At 43.0% G+C, this 5,632-nt stretch overlaps 1 pseudogene; it reads right to left on the minus strand.

Moving 5' to 3' along the window:
* Positions 1-1,401: 1,401 nt before the first annotated feature.
* Positions 1,402-2,096, minus strand: LOC102758786 (annotated as a pseudogene).
* Positions 2,097-5,632: the final 3,536 nt, after the last annotated feature.

Here is a 5,632-nt window from a genome sequence, read left to right on the forward strand (position 1 = left end):
ATCTGGTCATCCGTTCAACCAATCAAAGTGTAATATGCTAACGATATGCTAAGGCCACTCAATCACTGGCTATGGCATGCACTGACCACCAAGAGGCAGACAGTTGACTGGTAGTCCAGTTGCTATGACATGCACTGACTACCAGAGGGCAGACACTCCAACTGGTAGGTTAGCTTGCTGCTGGGGTCTGGTGGATTGGGACTGAGTGAGACGGGCCAGACATACCCTGAAGCCCTGCCTCAGTCCTTCCCTGGCTGACAAACCTCCCGTGTCCCTCCCCTGCCCCGATCTTGCACAGGTGGGGTCTCTTGTCCTGGCCTGTGCCCTCTTGCAATCCAGGACCCCAAGTGGGGATGTTGGAGAGCCAGTTTCAGCCCAATCCCACAGACCAGGCTGAGGGACCCCGCTGGTGCTCAAATTCATGCATCGGGCCTCTAGTATATATATAATTGTAGGTCTTTCATAAAAGCAAAGTGGTGTAATGCAAACTTATGGAAAGCGGGTGCTACTCTTTGCTTTAGGCAATTTTGGCTTATGAAATATTTTTATAGGAAAGCTCTATTTTCAGATAGCAGGTCCTCTAATATCTGTTTTGTTTAAAATCTTTTTATTATAACACTGATAAGATGCCATAGGAACTTACCTCTTGTTTATATGAATTAGCCTGTGGCAAAATGGGTTTAATTTTAGTCATTTTGCTTAGAGTTGCAGAATGTATTGACCATGTTAAAGGAGTACTTACTGTATTTAGACCGACAAAAAAATGGCAAAGATGGCACAGTTTCCATGTATAAAACACCCCATTCTCTTATTATTTACATTTTACAGTAGTCCTGTGTATTTTTAAAATTAATAAGCTTAGACTGATGCATCTCACTTTATTCAGATTTCTTTGTTTTTTAGCTAATTGTCTTTCCCTGGCTGAAATTCCATTCTGGACATTAGACTGCATTTAATTACCATGTTTTCTTAGACTCCTCTTGGCTATGATAATGTCTCAGACTTCACTTCTTTTTTAATACCTTGACAATTTTGAGGAGTAATGGCCAGATACTTTATGGAATATCTGTCAGTTGGGACACGTCTCATTTCTTTTCTCATGTTTTTTTGTTATTCCTCACCTGAGGATATTTTTCCATTGATTTTTATAGAGAGTGGAAGGCAGGGGGAGAGACAGACAGAGAGAAACATTGATGTAAGAAAGACACATTGATTGGTTGCCTCCTGTAGCCACCCTGACCAGGGCCAGGGATAGAGTGTGCAACTTAGGTATGTGGCCTTGACCGAATTTGAACTCAAGACGCTTCAGTCTGCAGGCCAACACTCCATTCATTGAGCCAAACCAACTAGGGAACTAGGGCTCTTTCTTTTTTCTTTTCTCTTATTATTATTATTTTTAGCTTAATTGCATTTATTTTTAGACAACCTACATGACATGTTTTTTCTTCAAAACAATGCCTCTGATCCAAATGAATAAAGGCCAAATAAATGAAGAGCTCAAGATAACATCAGTCCCATTTGTCCTAGTCTTGGTGTGTGAATGAGAAGCAGTAGCCAGTTACAATGACAGGTGATAGATCCAAACTGCCAAATTTGTTAACGTTTTTCCATTTCTAAGCCATCCTTAAAAAAAATCACAACGGTAGTCGAGCAGAACAACCATGCCATCTGGATTCATGTTTTTACCAATAAAGAACTGGTAGTTTTTGAAATTGGCAAGGATATGCTTGATTTGTTCTGCAGCCCCTGTCATAAAAGGCTTTACTCTTTTTGGTCTCTGTTCTTCAGGTTTCCCTTTGATTGATTTAATGTAATCTTTGACATAACTTCTTGTAGGCTTCCTTTGTGAAGCTGGTTTGCTGTAAACGATGGTTTATGACAATATCAATACCAGTGATTACTGTGCTTTTGGTACCTTCGCCCTCAGGGCCTCCAGCGGAGGCATTTCCACCAATAAGCAAGTCATCAATGTTACTCTCTGTGCTACTGACCATCTTCCCCTCCACCTCCAGGCACAGCCCGTCTGTGATCGCCTGGATCTTGTAGATATGGGATAACATCTCATCATGGCTGATGAGGTCCCAGTAGATGATCATGATGGGGCTGAAAGGAGGAGGTGGTGCTGCCTTAGCAGGAGCACGGAGCTTGGAGCTAGCATGGTGCAGCCTGAGCAGTGTTCGGGGGTGGGGTGGGGGGAGGAGAGAGCTGGTGGAAAAGCTAGGGCTCTTTTCTTTTTTTTTTTTTTTTTAAATATATTTTATTGATTTTTCACAGAGAGCGCCTCCTGCACATCTCCCACTGGGGATGTGCCCGCAACCCAGGTACATGCCCCCGACCGGAATCGAACCTGGGACCCTTCAGTCCGCAGGCCGACGCTCTATCCACTGAGCCAAACCGGTTTCGGCTCTTTTCTTATGTTTAATGTGGTGCTCCGAGTAATGGCCCCAAAGGAATCCATGTCCTAATCTCTCAATCCTGAGACATTAACCTTATATTGCAAAAAGAATTTTTTTTTGTTAAGTTAAAAATTTTGAGTTGGGGAGGTTACCTTCCTTGTCAAGATGAGCCCTAAATGTAATCACAAGCCCTCTTATAAGAGGGAGATAGAGAGATAGCAGACTACAGAAGAAGAGAAAGCAACAGAAACAGAAGCCAAGGAATGCTGGAAAGGTAAGGAACACATTCTTCCCTGGAGCTTCCAGAAGGAACCAACAGTGTTGAACACCTTGATTTTAGCCCTGTGAGACTCATTTTGAACTCCTGGTTCCTAGAAATGGAAGAGAATATCATTCTCTTGTTTTACCACTAAAATCTATGGTAATTTGTTATAGTAGCAACAACAACCTAATACATGGCTATGTGTCCTTAGAAGAGGACCACAGATATAAAGGGCTAGAACAGTTCTAATTGGCACTTTTATCCTCACAGGCTAGATTAAGGCTTTCTCTATGCACGGCTACAATAGCCATATGTCCACTCATCCCATGAACTCAGGTGATCTTAAATAAGCAGTATATCTACTTGTTGCTTCCAATTCCCTTTTAAACTAAAAGAGGATTCTTCTGATGGGCATTGACATGACCTACTTTAATGCACCCCTCAAATTCTCATAGTGATTTCCATAGGACCATGCCTCATACAGACATACCTTTCATAGGCCAATTTTTTTTTTTATTGCCCTTCTGCCTCACCATATAGCCAGGCCACTGGGTGCTGCCCATGAGTCAGTACAATCTGAAATACCATAGCAAGCAACATACAACTCAGCCCATTGTGCTGATTTGGTTTTGCCTTCTTTAATAACAGTGGTGACCTTCCAAATAGGTTGTTGTTCATTAACCTTCAAAATGCCATCCATAGACCAAATAGCTCTTTCTTGGTCAGTTATGTGCTGTTCATTGGGCCATGTCTAAGCAGCCATAGAATCTGGGAGAAAGTCTAACTGCTTAATGCATTGGGTAACTCCTGCATTTCCCCAGTAGCATATTCCTTAGTAGCAAATAAAATACGTTTCCATTTTATTATGAAACTTTTCTCAGCATTATCCTTTCCATTTGAGGATGTCTCTGCTAGCACGCACGACATTACAGGTATTTCCATTTTCAAAATTTTTTATTCCCTTTAATTATAAGGGCAGTTTTTAAAAATTTTTATTGATTGATTTGAGAGAGAGAGAGAGAGAGAGAGAGAGAGAGAGAGAGAGAGAGATATCAATTAGTTATTCCACTTATTCTTTGGTGATTCTTTTTTTTTTTTTAGGGCTAAATCTTTATTGTTGAAAGTACTACATATGTCTCCTTCCCTCCCTCCCCCATTGATGTCTCCCCGGCCACTCCCACCCTCCAGCACATGCCCTCACGCCCTACTGTCTGTGTCTATTGGTTATGCTTATATGCATGCATATAACTTCTTTGGTTCTTCTCTTACCACCCTCCCTCCCCTGCCTTCTCCCTGAGGTTGATGGTCTGTTCGATATTTCTGTCTCTGGATCTTTTTGTTCATCAGTTTACATTATTCATTATATTCTACAAATGAGTGAGAACATGTGATATGTATCCTTATTTGACTGGCTTATTTCACTTAGTATAATGACCCAGTAATCCCACTTCTAGGAATATATCCCAAGAAATCAGAAACATCAATCAGAAAGAATTCACGCACCCCTATGTTCATAGCAGCACAATTTACAATAGCTAAGATTTGGAAATAACTTAAGTGCCCATCAGCAGATAAGTGGATTAGAAAATTGTGATACATCTATACAATGGAATACTGCTGTAAAGAAGAAATAACTCTTACCATTTGCAACTGCATGGATGGACCTGGAGAGCATTATGCTAAGCAAAATAAGTCAGTCAGAGAAGGGCAGTTTTAATTACTGTCAGGTAAAAAACTAGTAATTGTCTCTTAAATAAAAATTTTTCAAGTCCAAAGTTCTAGTAGTCATTGCTAGGAAGCAATCAAAAGTTTTTGCCAAAGCTCTAGTCTCGGCTCTATATATGGCTATTGCATAGAGAATTTGTCCAAAATAACACTCTAGGTTTTATTCTATACTAGAGGCCTGGTGCACGAAATTTGTGCATGGGGGCAGGGGTCCCCTCAGCCCAGCCTGCACCCTCTTCAATCCGGGACCCCTTGGAGGATGTCTGACTACTAGTTTAGGCCCGATCCCGGGTATCAGGCCTAAACTGGCAGTAGGACATCCCTCTCACAATCTTGGATCGCTGGCTCCTAATTGCTAACTTGCCTGCCTGCCTGGTCGTCCCTAAATCCACCGACCTGATTGCCCCTCACTGCCTCTGAGTGCTGGCTTGATTGCCCCTAACTGTCCCCCCTGCCAGCCTGGTCACCCCTAACTCCCCCTGGCTGCTGGCCAGGTTGCCCCCAACTCCTCCTTCCCTGCCGGCCTGGTTGCTCCTAACTGCCCCCCCAACTGGCCTGGTTGCCCCTAACTGCCCCTCCCCGCTGGCCTGGTTGCACCCAACTGCACCCCCTGCTGGCTGGGTCACCCAACGCAGCCTGCTTTGCTGTTTAGTCATTTGGTCGTCTCTCACTAACCCTCCTGCTGGCCTGGTTGCCCCATGCAGCCTGCTGTTCAGTCGTTTGGTTGTCCCTCACTAACCCCCCTGCTGGCCTGGTCATAAGCAGCCATCTTATGAGGGTGTGAGGGTTAATTTGCATATTACCTCTTTATTACATAAGATTGTGCAAGCTCAGGCAATTTTATTCATTCCTATTTAGCGTTACCAATTAATATTTCTTAAAGGGAAGATGTGCATGTTAGGCATATTCTTGCACTCCATTATGCTCTTCTTGTGGCACTCACCCCTCCCTGAATTCTTAGTTACATACTTGCTCTCCATTATGCCCTGCTAGGGGCTCTTGCCCTCCTGGTGATTTTCCTGTTATTCTTATTATAGTTTTCATGATTAACGGCCTTCAGTTTCCAGTAAACTACCTCTTTCAGTTTCTGGTGTCTGCCTCCACCTGGCCTCCACCTGCACCTGGTCCCACTGGTTACTCTGACTGACTTTTACAAGAGACATAAATATCCCACTCCCCCTACTCTGTGCTGTTGATGCCGTTTTGGCCTTAGCCCTTCTGCTAGTAGATATAATAATAAATTTATAAT

Source organism: Myotis davidii, unplaced genomic scaffold (assembly GCF_000327345.1).
Source record: "Myotis davidii unplaced genomic scaffold, ASM32734v1 scaffold229, whole genome shotgun sequence".
Taxonomy (NCBI): domain Eukaryota; kingdom Metazoa; phylum Chordata; class Mammalia; order Chiroptera; family Vespertilionidae; genus Myotis; species Myotis davidii.